Source organism: Nanorana parkeri, unplaced genomic scaffold, assembly GCF_000935625.1.
Source record: "Nanorana parkeri isolate BGI_ZX_2015 unplaced genomic scaffold, ASM93562v1 scaffold279, whole genome shotgun sequence".
NCBI lineage: Eukaryota > Metazoa > Chordata > Amphibia > Anura > Dicroglossidae > Nanorana > Nanorana parkeri.
The window spans coordinates 541,043-560,838 of NW_017306547.1; the positions used below are offsets into that span (position 1 = coordinate 541,043).

Consider the following 19,796-nt stretch of genomic DNA (forward strand, 5'->3'; position numbering starts at 1 on the left):
TATATATATATATATATTTGCAGACAGATATTTCATATGTACTTTTTTGGAGGCAGTAGGTGGTTAGTTTGGTATTCCAGGGTTTTAGATAGCTGAGTTGAGGCTACAGGCCTAAAATTGTATCGTAAGCTAGCCCTACACCTATAGATTATCTGCAGATTTTCTATGGTCAGGTGGATACCATGCAACAGATTCCTCCATCTACGCCAAACTGTGTGGATGGAGGAATCTCCTGCTGGGCCAAGCTTAAGTATCTTGCTAGTCAGCCCCACTGGCTCTCAAAATAGCTGAACAATCTGATTGGATGCAGGCATTGTTCAGTGTCTGTTAGCCTGTCATGAGATCTGTACAGGCTAGCTGACTGTGGCTGTACCCTGCATCTGTGATATCCAGGTGGAGAAATATGCCCAAATGTACACCATATAATCATCTTGTGGCCATGAGTATGAGCCCTTAGAGACATTCCTTTCTCTACTTTCAACTACAAGGTGGTATTCCTTATAGCGATCACCTCTGGAAAGTGAGTGTCTATGGCGGCAGCCTTATCTTACAAGGAACCCTTTCTGGTTATACATAGGGACATGGTAGTGTTGATGTCACTTGACAGTACCTGGTTTACATTGCTGTCCCTGCGTGCATTTGCTTGAACAGGGCAGGGTCAGCCTTACGATCACTAAGAAACTTTCCCCCGCGTTCTGGGGTGGGAGTCGGCGTGGCGGTGCACTGCAAACGCAAAAAATAGAGCAAGCCCTATTTTTTTTCGTTTGCAGTGGAACGGAACGCTGGCAAGGTTTTGCCACGTGTCGGATCGCACTGCGGGCGGGGGGGCGTGGAAGCAGTGCCATTGAATTCAATGCACCGCCGCGCCCCCTCCCGCCCTGGAATGCGGGGGGAAGTTTCTTAGGGATCGCGGTGCGTTCAAGCAGCTACTGCTCTGTAATGCACACGCTTTTGGTGTGAACAAGCCCTGAATGTTGGTTTTGACCCAACAGTCTACATGGTAGGCAGATTAGTAATATTTGGCCAAAAGGGTGTTACAGAATAGTAAAATGTGCGACCAGATTAAGATAATTAAATAAATGAGATTGATTTACTGGGATATTTTGTGCACAAAATAAATTGTAACATTTATGACCAAATTTACACACTTCTCTCTCCAGTACCATGATTTCTAAAGTCCAAATCTGAATTCACATCTTCATCTGTCTGACCATTTCCTATATGTACCACCCATCCTACTATGCTGTATGTTTACTACATTTCATTATTTTTGTTTTAAAAACACTTTATACATAAATTTACTTTATTCAGGATATTCATACACTCTTCTTTGACATACATATTCGGATGCCCACACTTCTGATTACACAGTCTACTAAGGATAGGGAGAAGGTTCAAAAATTAAATTATATTTAAGACTTTAGATTCACATTTGGATTTTCAAACCAGTCTATATGGGTCTTTTGGGGGTATCTTTTACTTAAAAATTTTTTTTTAAATAACTGTATATAAAAGAAGCCCAGCTGACACAAATACAGATAGTAGAAATATTGCCTCCCCCCCTCCTAGTCACCACCACAAATTTGTAAATCACTGTTACAAATCTTTGAAAAAGTACTAAATTAAACAAATTTAAAGTAGTGCAAGGTTCTCTATAAGAGCGACAGATTTGGTTTTATGTTTTTTTTTTTATATATATTGTATAATTTTTTTCTTCTAAACTTATCAACTTTCAATTTTGTTTTTCACTTAACTTTTGCTATGACAAGGGGGCTAATGGGCTTCTATGTGACAGCATTTGGAGGTGACAGGTTCTCTTTATGGAGAGATCAGGAGTCTATTAGACTCCTGATGTCTCCCCTGCCCTCCAATACAGATTTTCAAGCACAGGATTGTGCTTGATCATCTGTTTACCTGGCATTTTGGCCGGGTTTGGATAGCTCTGAAGCAGAAAGCACTGAGTGCACAGCACTCCCTGCTTCATTCAGCACAGAGGTGATCAGGGAATGGATGTTCCTTGGTCTGCGTCCACTCTCCATCCTGACACAGTTTGCTTTGGTCCTAGGCCACCAATAGGAGCAGGGGACTCGAAAACCACAGGAGAGGGGACACACACACACACAATAGCAGGCAAGTACAAGTGTCCCATATCACTTGTAGTAGTAGCTGCCAGTCCTGCCTGAAGTAATTGGCTGCTAGTACGCCAACAGTCCTAGCAACCAATGACTGTGCTGCGTTATGGCTGGAAGTGGACACACCGGCCTCAGAAGCTGATATATCCACTGTCTGCCAGCCATAACCCAGTGCAGGTCGACTATCATGGTCTGGACAGAACCGCCATTTGATTTGTGTCCGGACTGTGGTCCGCCATTTAGTAAAGCCTGGTCTAAAACATTTTACTGGCCACACATGATACAACCTAAATAATCCATTTAATTTATAACTAATCAGGTATGCTCATGGACTATAGCCTTTCTGGTAAACCTAAAGGACGTTGTAAAATCAGAGTGTATTGTTGCTAGCCTTAGATTGCATTTATGTTTCAACTTAACGCTCTGCTTTAGTAATGAACATTTTACATCAGACTTTATTAATATACTATTATTCATACTTCTACTTTTTTTTGGATTTAGTTGACAACAGGTATCAAAGAATGATTAATATCTACAAGGCTAAACTTTTGCTGCATTCTGTGCATTAAACCCTTTCCTGCAGTTTAATGCGCTCATTAAAGGTCTGTGGTCTATATATTTGCAAAATGATTTGCTTGTGCCATTTACAGAGCCTGAGCTATGATGAAGAGATTTAGGCAAACAATATGAGATTACATTTCTAGGTGCGAGTGTAATTTGAAAATCTAATCCCTCAGGTGATTCAAGGCCATGAGTTGAGCGACTGCTAATTACTAATACATAAGTATTCTATATCATTCACTTGGCAAGCTATTGATTAATCAATATAGTGTTAACCAGTTAAAGACACTCTGATGTATATAGATGGAAGGTCAGCACTGTGGGTAGCAGAAACAAGAAGTGTCCCTTAGCTTGCCCGTTGTTGGGCTGGTTTTGTGTCATTTAATTATATTTTTAAAGTGAAACTTCAGGAAAACTTAATTTTTTGCAATAGTCACAAGTAAAATAATTTACCTAATGCTGAATATACTAATCCTGACTGGCTGCGTATTACTAAACATATCTTTCTTTCATCCTGGATACTACAGGCAGTGCTCTTCTTCTGGCACTGCGATAAATGGTTCTAGCTCTTGTACAGTGCAGGAATCATGTTGTTTACTCTTCCCTTCCTCCCCCTCAAGCATGCACAAAAAATTGTATTCTTTTCACAGAATGCAAGGTGAAATGCAAGGGGGGAGGAGCGACTGGTGAACAATAGGTTCTCCCCTTGTTCATTCACATAACACCTTGCATTCTGTGGAAAGATTTTGTGAATAGAGGAGAGGAGAGGAAGAAGAGAGTGAATGGCATGATCCCTGTAGTATACATCAGTTGCAGATCTATAAAAAAAAAAAAAAGTGCTGTCTGTAGTAACCAGGATGAAAGGAACGAAGACTTAATGGGTTATTCACTAAGCTGCATGTTCGGCTGAGCCGAAGTGAAGAAGCTGTTCGACTCGCCTGAGCGACCATGAGCTTATACTAGAACTGTTCCCCGGACTGTCCCCTTCAAAAAATCGGCGGCTCACAAAAATACCGAGCGCACCCGCGCGGTACCGGAGCCACTGTCATCCTGTCAGTTTTCGGATGACAGCGGCTCTGTGCATGGCCGAGCGGGGGATGATGATATTTATCGATCCTCCTGTGAAGAGCAAACACCGGAGCGATCGTCTGATCACTCCGGTGTTTGTAAATAACTGGGGACACATAGTACTATGTGTCCCCAGCTATGAATGAACAGGCTGTGATTTACATCACTTCCTGTTCATTCAAGAATCTATGAATGGGGACTAGCACTCACTATAGAGGCTCCTAATACAATTATTTAAAAAAGTGTACAAAAAAACTAATTAAAAAAAAAGCACAACCCCTCCCTCCCTCCACATAACATACACATATTGAGGTGTATGCCATGCACATGCGCTGCAGTGCATGCAATTTTTTTTTAGAATTATTTAAACAAAAACATTAAATTAACTGTGGCAGCGCATGGCAAAGCTTTGTGACGCTTTGCCATGCGTTGTGATCTTTGTGTTGCAATAAATATACGCCTGTATCATTTTATCACAACACAAACACCAACACAGCGTAAAAACAATTTTTAACATAAGTCGCTTATTTACAGTTTATTTACCTTTTCGTAAAAAGGCGCAATTTCAAATTTGCTAATATTTGTTATTAATTAACTCAATACAATTTTATCTTTTAGATTTAGTCAGAAAATATATATTTTTTTGGTGCACCAATACTGATTTTAGTGCTTTATCAATTGATTTGTGTATTTTTATCGGTTTAATATTAATTTGAGAAACATTTGCGCAATTATCGCACGGCCTACAAATTTACTAGCACCATCTTTTTATTCTACCGGGCCTGCTCTTTCAGAAAATATATGGTTTGGGGGCTTTTACAAACGCTAGCAACGCAGCAGTTGAAAATCAAATCAATGGGAAAAGTTGCCGGCATCTGGATCCTCTCATCCCTGCCTGGAGCCGCTCCAGGCAGGGATCTGTGACTCCATGGATCCCCGCTGCTGACCCCCGCTTGAGACAAAAACTCCAGTGGAGGAGCAAGCGTCAGGCTGGTGGGGAGAAGCCACAAGTTTCAGGATTCGTTTGATCACTCCAGTGTTTGTAAATAACTGGGGACACATAGGAGGCTATTCACCACAAAGCTGCCTAAGGCAGCCGTGTGATTAACCAGCCTGAAGTGCAGTGAGCCGAATGCTGTTCGGCTATTCACTTGAGGCTTGTACAGCTGATTTCAGCCGTACATCGGCTCGCTGCGGCTGGGTTCGGGTCGGCCGAACATGCTCAGAAGTGCAAGTCGACCAAAAGTGCAGAAGGAGTTCGACTCAGCCGATCCAACATCTGGCAGGCTACTCGCTGCTGTTCGGCGTATTCTCATAGGGGCCAAACAGCAGTGAGTGAATAGTCGAATGCATTCGGCTCAGCTATTCTGCTCGGTACCTCTGTGGTACCGGGCAGAATAGAAAAAGGAGGAAAAAAAGGTGAAAATGATTGGGCGGAGCTAGCATTGACAGCTAGCTCCGCCCAACTGTTTTCTATTGGCCGGGACCAGCTGTCATTACAATGAGAGCTTGTCGGAGCCGGCGATGATATCAAAGCCGCCTCCGACAAACTCTCATGACAATTCAGCGTCCCCTGCTCACTAGGTAACCAGGAGATGCTGAACTGTCATTACACACTGAGAACCCGGCGGAGCCTCTGTACTGAGTGCTTCCCATTCATTGAGTGCTGGGGCTGCAGAAAAAAAAATTGATGTCCTCAATTTCTTTTTCTATTTCAAAAGGGAAATGTCAGGGGTCTGTTTAGACCCCTAATATTTCACCTTAGCCCCCCACTCCTCCTCCAACAGTAAAAAAAAAAAAAAAAAAGTAAAAAAATGTAAAAAAATATTAAAAAATAAATACAAAATATGTAAAAAAACTAATAAAAAAAAGCTCTACCCCTCCCTCCCCCCACATAAAATACACATATTGTGGTGTACACCATGCACATGCGCTGCAGTGCGTTGTTAGAACGCATCACAGTGCATGATTTTTAAAAACATTTTTCTTTAAAAAAAACCATTAAATTAACTGTGGCAGCGCATGGCAAAGCTTTGTGACGCATTGCCGTGTGTTGTGATACCTTGTGTTGCAATTAAATATACACTTGTATCATTTTATCACAACACAAACACCAACACAGTGTAAAAACTATTTTTAACATAAGTCGCTTATTTACAGTTTTGCGTACCTTCATTTTTTGACCTTTTCGCAAAAAGGCGCAATTTCAAATTTGCAAAGATTTGTTATTTATTAACTCAATACAGTTCTATCTTTTACATTTAGTCAGAATTTTTTTTTTTGTGCGCTGATACTGATTTTAGTGTGTTTTATGAATTGAATTGTGTATTTTTATCGGTTTAATATTAATTTGAGAAACATTTGCGCAATTATCGCAGGGCCTACAAATTTAGTATTGCCATCGTTTTATTCTACCGGGCCTGTGCTTTCAGAAAATATATGGTTTGGGGGGTCTTTTACAAATGCTAGCAACACAGCAGTTGGAAATCAAATCAATGGGAAAAATGGCAAAAATGGCTTGGCCAGCTGAGTTGCAAAATGATTTCCGGAGGGCTTGGCAGCGAAAGGGTTAAACTAAAAAAAAAAATGTATTTTTTTTAAACCAAAAACGGCCCGGAATGCATCAAAAACGCGGCACAACCCACTGCACTGCGTGTGCAGAAACTCATGCAGATCTGCTCTGCATTTGGTTTGAACAAGGCCTTAAGCCTGATCCTGGCTTATTGTGTTCATCTTTTGAGGTTGAAGGTTTAGCACAACCCCCTTACTGGATCTTAAAGAAGGACTACGGGTACAAATTTTATTAACTCTTGCAGTGTGGAGGTAACCTTACTGTAAGGCTGTATAATATTTGTACTGCTCATTAACTGGTCACCTGCTTGTTTCTGCCTAGGGTAAAATATAACAAAGTTATACTCCTCCTAACCAGCCAGCTGTGACAGTGCTCGCTCTTGCCTATCTCCTGCTACGTAATGGTATGTCCCTCAGCATCCCTACATCCTACACACAGTGTATAGAACGTAATAACTTAGGGACCTTAGACCACGGCAGAGCCTCCAGAGTCTAAGAGCAAGCAGGCTCGGAGGATCAGGTGAGTATAACTTTTTTTATTTTTTACTCTAGGCAAAAGCGAGCACTTAACCCTTGCAGTGCGGGGGTAGCCCCATTGCAAGGGATAACATTTTTACTTGGAGTTCGTCTTTAAAGGAGAACTATGGGGTCAGTGCTTTTCCCCATAGTTCTCCGAAGGGTAACGGGAGGACACAAACTAGCGTCCTCCCGTTACCCTAAGCTCAGTATACAGTGAGCTGCAGCTCGCAGTATACCGAGACGCCGCAGCTGAAACGGATCCCAACAATTATGTCTGGATCCGCCCAGCTGCATGAGTGACAGCTGGCTCTGCCTATCTAGAGGCAGAGCCAGCTGTACCCGCCCCCTCCCCCGTCCGTTCCGCCAGTCAGCGCTGGAGGATTGGAGTGGGGAGGGGAGAATCCAGTCATTCCCCTTTCACGGCTCTGTGCAGTGACAGGATCGAGAGGTGAGCGAACGCCGGTATGTGTTCGCTCACTTCCCGATCTACTGAGCCGACCTGTGACAGTCTCATTGTCACACATCGGCTCAGATTATGAGGCTGAGTGAAAAACACTCTCCTCATAATTCTCCTTTAACTGTAATGGGAAGTCAGGAAGGGACAAGGGCTGAGCTCTTGACAACAGGAACTTTTGGAAATGTTTGTCTTGGGTCACCCAGGGTGTTGTACAAGGTCAATGAATTTACACACCTGCCTTTCATTTCAGCTACTCATTTACCACTTTTAAAGTGAACATATCACCCATCTTAAAAGTTCAAATTAAAATTTTTGTTAGATTTTCCTATCCAGCTGGGTGTGAAAATAGCTGTGTACTTGGTTACTAGGGCTAGTATTTGTCTGACTTTAGAGTGGATATCCTCCAGTCCAATGACAGCACCTTGCTGCTCAACGAGAGCGGTCTCACTGAATAGGTTAATGGCAGCTGGCGGTTACATTAAAACGGAACTATAACCTTTTTATTGTTTTATGATGAACGATGAGTCTGATTTATCTGTGTATGTTGATGTTTTTTAGAACCTTATTTCTAAGTATAGTTTATATATGCACACGGTGGTAGCCTCATATTTGCTATTACATAGACTGTACAGGGTCTGCTTGTGGGTTGTTTTGCTGACCCTCTTAACATACGTCAAGTCTACCAGACAAGGTCGGTATAATTGAAAACAGTCATTGTGATCTAAGACTCTGCTCTTGTAGAAAGCGAAGAGGCAGCAGCTTTTCTTATTATGTGATTTGGCAATGTGTCGTTTTTTTTTTCATTTTAAGTGGTATTTGTAACGCACACCTGTCAGCTAGCAATACATTCTTACGTATTCTACAACCTGGTATAGCGTTTGATAGATTATTTTATTTACAATCTGCAGAGTTATAAGCAGGTAAAAAATTAGAAAGAAACTGACATTTCTGTGTGTATCGAATTCTTCTCTTTCCAGCTTCTACATCACTGACAGCAGCTCCCAAACAGCCTCAGGATATGGAAAATAAGGCCTTTAAAGCAGGACTCCAGGCAAAACTTTTATTAACCCTTGCAGTGGGGCTACCTCTGCACTGCAAGGGTTAACTGTACGTTTTGGTCTAGGGAGGCAAATAAAGTTATGAAAATATATATAAATGGTGACACGCTCAGAATAAATACAATTAAAATTGTGCAAAAATATGTAAATACAACACAAAGGATAACTCCTAAAAAACTACACGTATAAATGCAAATAAGCGTCAAGTCCAGCCTTCTAATGCAAAAGTTCAGTATTATAAATCATGATAATGTGCAAATACTCAAGTCAATCTACTGTCCAAATATTTACATATATACACATCTGGGAAAATAAGGTTATACTAACCCGATTCTTGGAGCCGGCCAGCTGTCACAGCACCCATCGAGCTTGTCTCCTCCTTCTCCGCTACAGCGGTGGTATGTTCTTTGGCATCCTCATGTCCTATACGCTTTGTATAGAACGTGATGACTTGAGGATGCTTAGAGTGCTGCAGCGGCGGGGGAGTGAGGCTCAAAGGATTATTCTAAAAGCAAGCCAGCTCAGAGGATCGCACCTAGATGAAAACGAGCCGTTAACCTTAGCAATGTAGAGGTAGCCCCATTGCAAGAGTTAATAAACATTTTCCTTTTTGCTAGTTCTTCTTTAAGACTATTAAAGGGTTTCGAAACCCTCGTTTTTTTTTTTTGCATATATCTACTGCTAGCGAGATATGCAAAAAGTAAAAAAAACAAACACTTTAACAGTGGTTTAACCACTTGGAGACCAGGTGTTTACACCCCCTTCCTGGCCAGGCCATTTTTCAGTATTCAGCGCTGCGGTACTTTGACTGACATTTATTCCGTCATGCAACGCTGTACTGAAATTAAATTTATACTTTTTTGGTGGACAGATAGAGCTTTATTTTGGTGGTATTTAATCATCACTGCGAGTTTTATTTTTTCGTTATATTTAGGTAAAATTACTGAAAATTTTGAAAAAAGTTTTTTTACATGATATTAGGAAACAATTATTATTACCCAATTATTTTGGTAAAATATAAAAGATGAGGTCACGTCGGGCAAATAGACACCAAACATGTCAAGCTTAAAAACCCGCGAAATCGCAAAAAAACTAGGATACTCAAAATTGGCCATAGGCGACGCTTTAAAAGCTTTTACCGCTCATCAGTTTAGTGTTATCAGTGATTGATGGCCCGAGAACTATTGCTCTCATTCCGACGTTCGCGGCGATATGTAACATGTGCGGCGTAATGGGCGTGTATGTATGGGTGGGGACTTTTTTTTGTTTTTTTAAATTCTTTTTTATGTCTAACTTTAACTTTTGTTTTTGGAAACCAGGTTATGTAATAGCAAAATAAGTGACAGGTCCTCTTTATGGAGACATCAGGGGTCTCCAAGACCCCTAATGCCACATAGGAACCCCTGAAGAAGCTGCTGCTTCATCAGCTTCTCTCCAGCATGTGAAGCTGGAGAGTGACACAAAAATGCGGAAGTGATGTAACATACATCACTTCCGCATTCTGACACCGGAGAGGGGACCGGAGGGAGATCGTGTACCCCTGTCAGAGAGATACTATGCTGGTCCCGGGCTCGCACCGTGCACAGCAGAGCCCGGGACCAGCGTGGCAACGGGAGGGGGGGCCGCGGGGGGGGGGGGGACACGGGCTGGCAGCTTACACAAGCGATCCGATGGCTCTATAGCCGGCGAATCGCTTGTATGTTAACGGGCATCGCTGCTTGTTTTTAAATGTTGCGTCTTTCCCGCTCGTGCATACACGTATATACACGGCCTGTTGCATCCAAGAAGCTCCCGACCAACCGGGTAAGTACAAACCGAAAATCCGAAACTGCTCGGGCGGCCGCAAAGCATCTTGGGGCCGGCGCATGCGCAGTTCGGATTTTCGACCAGGAGACGAGGAGAGACGCAAGGTAAGTATATGGACGCATGCACCCGCATGCAGACACTGTGGAATCGGAAGTGCCAGCAAGGACAGAGGAGTCAGCGCTGGATCGGAGACCCAGTGCAGCGCCGGAGAGAAGGCTGAAAAGGACAGGAAAGAAGAAGATCGGATTAAAAGACATTATTTAAGGTAAGTGCTGACATTAACATGGGGGGGGATTTGTCTTATGTCACTTTAAGGTTTCTGAACACAACCTCAGCACTTTCAGGTCACATACCCCCAAGCTGTATTCGGGAACCACTGTCAGCAACGCAGCAGCGGATTCTTCTTCTGCCCCCATTGGAATCTATGCAGCCTGCAAATAAAATCATTGCCCAGACAGGGCAATGGTAACTACAATCAAGCACTATTATACTTCCAGCATATAAAATTATATTATTCATTCTGGAGACAGGGTATCTTTAAATACAAAATGATAAGAGTGGACCGTTCACATCGAGCTTCAGCTTTGTGTAAGAGTTTATGGACCAATGAAAAACGTGTAACTTTGAAGGAAGTTATGGACAACTCTTTAATGTTAAAAGTGAAAAGGAAATCTTTGTTACAGAGTAAATATTTTTCTGGCTTCTCTGGGTTGTGTATGCAGAATTCTGAGATTGTACTGTGGCTTCATAAAGTATGCATGAGTAGGAAACAGAACCACAGGTGCAGATGTAACCACGCTGTAAATGGCGAGAGAAGACAAGCAGCCCGAGCACAAGGAAATGGAAAACACTTGTCGTGCCTTGTTTCAATTCTGAGCGGAAAGGTAATCAATTCAGGAGCAGAAAGACACATGAAAAGTAAACAAAAGGACAGAATTTAGTCCAGTGATGCAAATAACATTTGTAATGCCCACATGAGGATGACAGTTACAGTAGGCTGAGTTTTAAAGGGTGCTGCTCTGGGCACATGAATAACAAAAAAAAAACTGCGCTGAGAGAAATTTTGGGGCTTCTCTTGATGACCTCCTCCTAGAAATCTTCATTGCCTGTCTGCTGATTCATGGACGTAAATATTTTCAGGCTCACTCTGCGTATTGAGCCAGTGATAACAGAACAACTGGTCTGCAAAGTTAGTGAGGATGAAAAAGACACAAGTCCATTATGTTCAACTAAGAGAAAAAAAATAAATAAACAGAAAACCTCCATAAACAGAACTCTATGCCCACAGTTGATCCAGAGGAAGGAGAAAAATCCTTATAAAGCATTGCCCAATTTGCTCCAACAGGGGAAAAGAAAAGTCCTTCCCAATCCCCTAGGGCAGGGGTAGGCAACCTTGGCTCTCCAGCTGTGCTGAAACTACAAAACCTATAAGGCATTGCAAGCCACAGGCATGACTCCCAGAGGCAGAAGCATTATGGGATGTGTAGTTTCAGCATAGCTGGAGAGCCAAGGCTGCCTACCCCTGCCCTGGGGAGAATGGATATTCCTTGGATCAACAATCTCTGGCACTATTAATATAAATGTTAATATTCCGTCATAGTCTATGCATTATGGAATGCTTCCAGCTTTTTTTTTTTCTAAACAATTAACTGATCTTGCTTGGTTAACTGATCTAGATTGGTTTCTACTTCCCCACTTAAAATGGAACATTTCTGTTCGTGGTCCCCCTGAATCATGTTGTCTGAGCGTGGATCACACCTGCATACCTGACTAACTTGTAATGTCAATAGGTGGCCTAAGACTGGCATGCCAACACTTGCCTGTTGCAGTTTTTTTAAGTCCATGCAGACCATTTTATGTGTTGAGATCTTGCTTTAGTGTTCCAAGATAAATTCTGTGTCTGCTTAACAGTAGTTTTTGCATTGCTATATACTGACTGAAGGTTTGTTTTGAGAATGACGTGCCCATCACATGATCAGGACCATTCTCATTGTGCAAGATCAGTGGTATTCTGGATAGGCCTACGAACCACAGAATGAGAAGCCAAGATCTGTCCCTTTATTAGTGCACATTACCATACACTGATCTATTCTCTACTGTTGGAGACCAATGAACAGTTCTGTGAGTTAAACCCTTTGTAACAGTCCCCATGGGAATTATCACTCTCAGGGTAAAAGAAAAACTCCTTGTACAGCTTGAAACAGAGATCTGGCCCTCTGTGGAGATGGGGGGAGAAACTTTGCAGGAAAGAGAGCTAAAAATTCTCTTTCATCCTGAAGATACCACCGTTGATCATGGATTGCTTTGACTTTGCCCCAAAAATTGCTCGTTACGCTCTACCCACAAGTTTACACCAACCTTCACCAACATTGCCAAATTGCCAGTCCTGTCTTGGTGACATGCAACTTATGCAGCTCCTATTCAGTCAATATAAGGGTTTGTGTCATAAGATGTATTGCAGTTATTGTATTATTATGCAACAGAATTCCGTAACAAGCTCAATACCTTTATATTTTACAGATACAATTACATTCATGAAGCCTGAAGCCGTATTATCATTACCAAGTCCACATTTAGAGGAAATAACGTGTAGGTATTTGTGAAAAGTAATATTATTTGTGATCAGATAGAACATGCCTTTTATGTACTTCATTAAAAAAATGATTAATATGCCCAAATGTTTCATTCTACAATTTCATGAATGCTGTTTAGTATGCCTCAAATGCAATTCTTTTCCACTGAAGTGAAACCTGGTTTTAATTAACACACAGTACTGTGCATTACGGTTAGGGATTGTCCCTCTGGAAAAGCTTTTCGGAACACGGATTTAGGTCACATACGTGTGTAATTAAAATGTATTAGACTTAAACATGTATGTAACGTGCCATTGACTTTAATGCACAGTGAAACATATTTGCTCTTACGTCCTGTTCTTTTATATGTACAATCCCTGTTGAATTATTAAAAGAGTGTTTGTTTGGAATCTGTCGGAGCTGTCATCCTAATCCAGGCTCAACTACAGAGTCGCTGACTTGGAACATATGTGCTTTACAAAGGTCAGTGACAAACCAATTAGTGAAGTAAGGATAAGGATGACAGCCATGGAGCAGGCAATTTCAAAAATAAGTCAGCAGTGGCTGCTCATATGTTCTAGCCTGACAGGTTCAAACAATAAGGCAACTTAGGCACTAGGTCACAAAGCCAGTAAGAGCCCTTTAAAGAACACCAGTTAGAAAGTGGCATGTTTAAGAATCTCAACATTTTGTTTAAATGGTGCAGCGTCACCTCTCAGGAATAGGTGTGCATGTTGTTCTTTGTATTCTCTAAGAGATAAGCTTGCACTATTATAGTGTTTCATTACATATGCCCATTGGTAAATGGTCCCTTTTAAATACTCCCATTTGTTCCTGAATCCTGCTAACCTTGTAATACCAGTGAGAGATGACTGACCCTAGAAGCTAGCACTATACATTTATAGTTATGTTTAATTATAGTTTCTTATAGGGCCCACATTCCTTAGCCATCTTAAAAGGAGGACTATGGGGTGAGTGAATTACACTCATACCCATAGTTAGAGCCGATGTGTGGCATTGAAACGGTCACATGTCAGCTCTATTGATTGGGAACTGAACGAAAACATCTCCCTGCAGAGAGCAACGGCTGTCATTCACCGCTCCCCACTGGGATTCCCCCCCTCTCTAATCCTCCAGTAGACATGTGCGATTCGTTTCGAATCGAAATTCGTACGAATTTTCCTGAAATTCGTAAATTCGGAAGCATCCGAAATCCGAATTGCAGTTTCCGAATAATATCCAAAATACGAAATTCCGTTTACGAAATTTCGGATTCGAATTTCTTTGAAACGGGAACTAATATTACCCCCGTAAATGAGGTTGAACAACATGACAAGATTTTTTTTTAATCCGAAATACGGATCCGCTGCTGCTGAGGGTTGCATTACAATACAGGCAGGAAATACGAAATTCAGTTGACGGAATTTCGTTCCGTTACGAACATTCGTTATGATGAAGTTAAAAAGCAAAATACCTTTGTTAATATTGGAATTGATGAGGTTTTTTTTTATCCGAAATTCGGACCCGAAATCCGTTAACGGAATTCGTATTTCGTTTGGTTGACCAATCAGAGGTTTTCTCTTCTGCTGCTGAGAGTTGCATTACAATACAGGCAGGAAATACGAAATTCAGTTGACGGAATTTCGTTCCGTTACGAACATTCGTTATGATGAAGTTAAAAAGCAAAATACCTTTGTTAATATATTGGAGTTGATGGTAGTTTTTTTTATCCGAAATTCGGATCCGAAATACGAAATTCGGATCTGAAATCCGTATTTCGGATAAAAAAAACAACTACCATCGACTCCAATATTAACAAAGGTATTTTGCTTTTTACCTTCAATATAACGAATGTTCGTAACGGAACGAAAATCCGTTAACGGAATTTCGTATTTCCTGACTGTATTGTAATGCAACTCTCAGCAGCAGAAGAGAAAACCTCTGATTGATCAACCAAACGAAATACGAATTCCGTTAACGGATTTCGGATCTGAATTTCGGATAAAAAAAACTCATCAACTCCAATATTAACAAAGGTATTTTGCTTTTTGACTTCATCATAACGAATGTTCGTAAAGTTACGAAAATGTGCCGAAACTAACGAAAATTCGTATTTCGTACGAATCCGAATTGAGTTTCGGACACGAATTACGAAATAACGCATATTCCGAAACTAAACAAATTTTTTGAAGGCGCACAAGTCTATCCTCCAGCGCTGACTGGGGAATGGACAGGGAAGGGGCGGGCATAGTTGGCTCTCCCTCTGGATAGGCAGAGCCTGCTGTCAATCAGCCAGTGGGGTGGATCTCAACGGTATTGTCGGGATCCGTCCCGGCTGTGGCACTCTCAGCATATAGCGGACAATAGTCCGCTATATACTGAGTTTTGGGTTACGGGAGGACATTAGTATATATATCGCCGATATCAAAGGTCCCATTAGGGAGCCGGATGGGCGTGTAATGACTTGCTGCCCCGCCATCCAGATCAGCCGGAAAACCAGGCAGCGTGTAATGACTTTCTGGGAAGCCGGCACCTGGTGACAAGGAAGCATGGAGCCGGCTTTCTGGCCGATCAGGAAGCTGGAGGCCAGGAAATGATCCGCCACCTGGCTTTCTGATTGGTCGAGAAGCAGGCCAATCAGGAAGCCGGGCGAAGAGTCATTACACACCCCTGGCTTCCTGATTCCTTTTCCTCAAGACGAGGGAGCATGGAGGCAGCTTCCTGGCCAATCAGGAAGCCAGTCGGCGTGTAATGACTCGGGCAAGTACGAGTACGTGCCCAAATACTCGGTATCAGCATCGATACCGATACTAGTATGGGTGCATCCCTACCGAAAAAATACTAGGTGCCTGGCTGTTTTGCTGATCATTGGACTTCAATTCTTTTTAACTTACTGACCAGTATATGTTAGCAGATTGTGGGCTCTTGCATCACCCTGACTTTACTAGCTGCCTGCTTGTTACAGATAAGAAACGCTGTACTGAAGCCAGAAGTAGGTCATCAATGACAGTCTACACATTTCTCCTAATACAAATTCATTTTTTTATGCTGTTTAGTGTGGTATTGTACTGGGCCCTGTCTTACCTGTAAGGAGAACAGGCCTGTACATCATACAGGATAATACTGTGAGTTCACTCACAGTGTACTCAAACTTGTTGGTGAGCAATGAGGACATAATGGACAATCATATGGCTATTAGAGACCTGGAAAATGTGCTCAACGTACCTTAAGCCCCACACAATTCTATCATCAGTGAAGTTGATCATAAAGTGATTGATGTAGCTTAGTTTTAAATAGTTTTTGGTGTCACCCAGGAATACTTCAAGGATTGTTTAACACTTCCTACCATTCAGTGGACCAATACCAGAGGGTGACGGCAAGTGATGCAATTAACCACGGACTTACTGAATAGGATAAGAGATGAGTGGCAGTGAGGTAAATTATGTGGGGATCCTACTGGATGGATGAGCAAATGATGGACTATTAATAATAAGTTAAGTGGCCAAAAATGTGTACAAATTGTACAACTATTCAGAGGGAAACACATATTTGCAGCTTGATCTTAATTTATGTTTTGCTTACATAAAATAACATTTAAGGAGATTGTCATGTTATCAGTGTGAAAACAAGGTGATCCATCCACTATATATTTTTGTGTAGTGAGTTTTAAACAATAAAATTGCACTTTGACAACAGGAAACTGGGTCCAAAACTGTTGTTCACCTGTAAGTAATATAATTTCCTATTGAATTGCAAGTAAGATTGTAGTGCTGAACCTCTGCTCGCGATTTCTGGAAATTGGTGTTGAAACCAACTGGATGGAAGCACACAACATAGGACTGGCAGCTCACTATATACAGTATGCATGTATCCATCAGTTGGATACATACATATTTATTTTTGGTTATGTGAAGCTGAGATACAAACATGTCTGGATTGACATCTCTATATAAATATGGGATTGTAACATTGTATATAGTTTTGTAAATGGACTGTGGGTTGTTTAATGTAAGTGGGGTTTTCTTTGTTTGTGAGTGACTAAGCAGTGTATAGGGAGGAAAAGAAGTGGTAAGAATTTCCAGGGGGAGTGTTTAAACAGTGGATTGGTAGTGTTTCTGGTTCAAGGTTGTTAATTGTGGATTAGGTATGCAAGTGACAAAGAGAGGAGAAGCTAAAAACTGTTGTGTTGTATTACGGATGATAAGAATGCAATAAAAAAAACTGCAAAAAGAAGGTGTGCAGAGACTCTTTGGAACGTGAATGTTTTATGATTAAGCATGTCTGTGCCCAGCACCCGAATCAAGGTAATTGTGCATGTCATCTATTCTGCATAATACGTATTTATACGCACACCCATGTCCCTTTCTGACTACAGTTCTGTTTGCAATTCAGTGTAAAGCCCAATGATTGAAAATAACTTGCAACATAAATAAGTGTATTTAATGCTAGACTCCAATTATCTTTTTTTATTTTATTAAAGATTTTCTTCTCTTTTCCTTAATTATTTAACAAAAGATATATATTCTGCCTGAAATCCTGTGCGGAGACAACAAAACCTGCTTTGTGATATCCAGAATGACAATGGATAGCTGGGATTTAATAACCTACACAGACTCAATTTTAACATCTGCACCTGTGATTTCATCCCCACTTTCCAAGTCCTGTGCACTGGAGAGGATTTAATACATCTCTGTAACCTTGGATGACATGACAAATCTCAATACATTACTCCAAATCCATATTAAATACAGCAAGCAAGTGATTTAAGGACTATTAAATATCTGTTTTGGCTTTATGTGAGGCACAATAGCAGAGCAATAAATGAAACATTACAACAATCCTCAGAGTGAACAGCTTGCAGGCCACAGTGGAACATATTTGTGATGTGGCTTGCATGGCAAAAGAAAAATAAAAAACAACACAATGACATTATCTAATAAACCGATTCACTGGAGCATGAACATAGACTTCTTTCCCCAGTGCAGGCAATTTGATCATTAAATACACATTTAACACACAGATTTAAATCAATCAGTTTTTATTAAATCACATATTTACATACAAGTAAGGTATTTTATTATTGGAGGCTTTGTTAAAGGATACCAATGAGAGATATCATTAAGACAATCATACATTCTATTTAATGGGGCATTAATGGAGGCTTTATTCTTTACTCAACTAGCAGATAATGTGTGTTCCCCTCTGTGTATTATTGTAGACTATCGGACTATAAATTCTTAGCAGACACGGCCGTTTAGGAGAGAGAAATTCACACCAAATGGTTTCTCTAATTTTGCTGAAAATTGGACTCCTAGTCTACCTCCCTCTCCAGAGAGACACAAAAGCCCCCCCTTCTAATACTCATCCTTTATAAGCAGCAGGGGAAATGCTAGTTCCTGCTTTCAGAAGTGGCATTGCCATGAAAAGGCATCCTGAGATGAGTAGATCTTGAAGGTAAGTGTGAGATGTTCCCATCTTGGGCGTGATGACCAAACTTTGCTACTTTATCTGACCCTTACTCCTGGAAGTTTGCAAAACTCAGTAAAAGCAAAAAGGAACAATTTATCAATGGCCCATAAGATTTTCCATCATGCCAGAAAAATCGCTAGCCATTCCTATAACTGGGTAAATCTGGAATATGATATAATGGAATGAATGGCATTGGGGTGGTCACACATTTTGTAATGCCTGCAAATGATGCCACATCATTGTCAAAATCAGCAGCACTGCTTGGGAGCATCACATAAGATTATGGTTTAACAAAATCTGACCATTAGGATATCAAAGCACTCAGAAATTAACATTACATCACAAAGAAATGTTAGTCTCGTCTCAGCAAGCAAATTTGAGACATGAGCTCCTGATAATGTAATGAAAAAGTAATGCTGGAGGGAGCGATTCTCCACTTTGCTACATGTATGGGATTTCAAGCATTTAGTTTAGAAAACCATATCAATAGAATTTGTCACAAAAATAATAGCTATTTTGTTAGCCATTTTTAGGAGAAATCGGAAGCAGGGATACAGAGTCTGCCCCTGGGTACCATTGCACTAATTTAGTTTTGCCTTCATACCACTCTTTTCATCACATTCCCTGATCTGTCACTTTAACAGTTCTCATTTTGTACACGGTTAGCATTCACCAGAAGGATGAAACAAAATAATCACATGGGCCCAGTTAGGACAATCTATAAACAAAGGAAACTGCTGTAGTTTGGGAATTAGAACTGTAATAGATGAATTTCAGTGGCTGCTATAGAGCAGATTGCTTTTTCAGACTAACACAAATGACTTAAGATGAACCTTGCATGTACATTCAAGTTTGGTTTATGTTGCAGCTCGCCCAATCCAAAAACACAAAATTCACAGTGAAAGCTTTAAAGATAAAACATTTGAAGCAAAATGTAAAAAATACTCCCCTTACACCCAGGCTTCCAGCCACTTCCTGTACGCACCACTGACATCCCTGCGCTTCATTGCAGGATCGTTGGAAAGCTCAGAATCCCAAATCTCACAAGAAGATGCTCCAGCATCATGCAAGGGCTCATTATCACAGGATTTGATATCCGCAGGATTCCCAGTATTCCATGAGAAGGCCCAGTGACGTAACCCTTGCTAAGACTGGCACACAGGAAGCTGGGGTGTAAGGTAGGTTTTTTAATTCAGGGGGAAAGGAGGTGTTACCGCCAACACCAGTGTACACTCACCATTCCAACAGCCCACTAACTTTGAATGTTATTACAACCTAGACATTGTTAATTATGACAGTGTTATGATTGTTGCTATACTGTTTGATTAGCATAAATTCAATAAAGTATACCTGTCTACCATACACATTTGAGGAAGCAAACTTGTGTTTTGTACTCATTTTTCCGAGAAGACTACTATTCAGTTTATAATGAACATCATGAATGCCTAAAGCCTATGCTACAAGTAATATGTAATCATTTTAGTTTGAAGACGATCTCCTGCAATCACTAGAAAGATATGGTGGAGGCAAGGCCATGTGAAGCTCTGCTCTAAAGGTTTCTGGGTGACAGTTTCTAACAAGC

General features: G+C 41.1%; 1 long non-coding RNA gene across 1 annotated transcript in view; it reads left to right on the forward strand.

The window, feature by feature from the left end:
* The window catches only part of LOC108787694, a 22,932-nt gene extending 4,798 nt beyond the window's left edge, over positions 1-18,134 (forward strand). Inside the window, exon 3 of the long non-coding RNA XR_001941283.1 lies at positions 18,011-18,134. This is a non-coding gene — a long non-coding RNA (uncharacterized LOC108787694). The remainder of the gene's footprint in view (positions 1-18,010) is intronic.
* Positions 18,135-19,796: the final 1,662 nt, after the last annotated feature.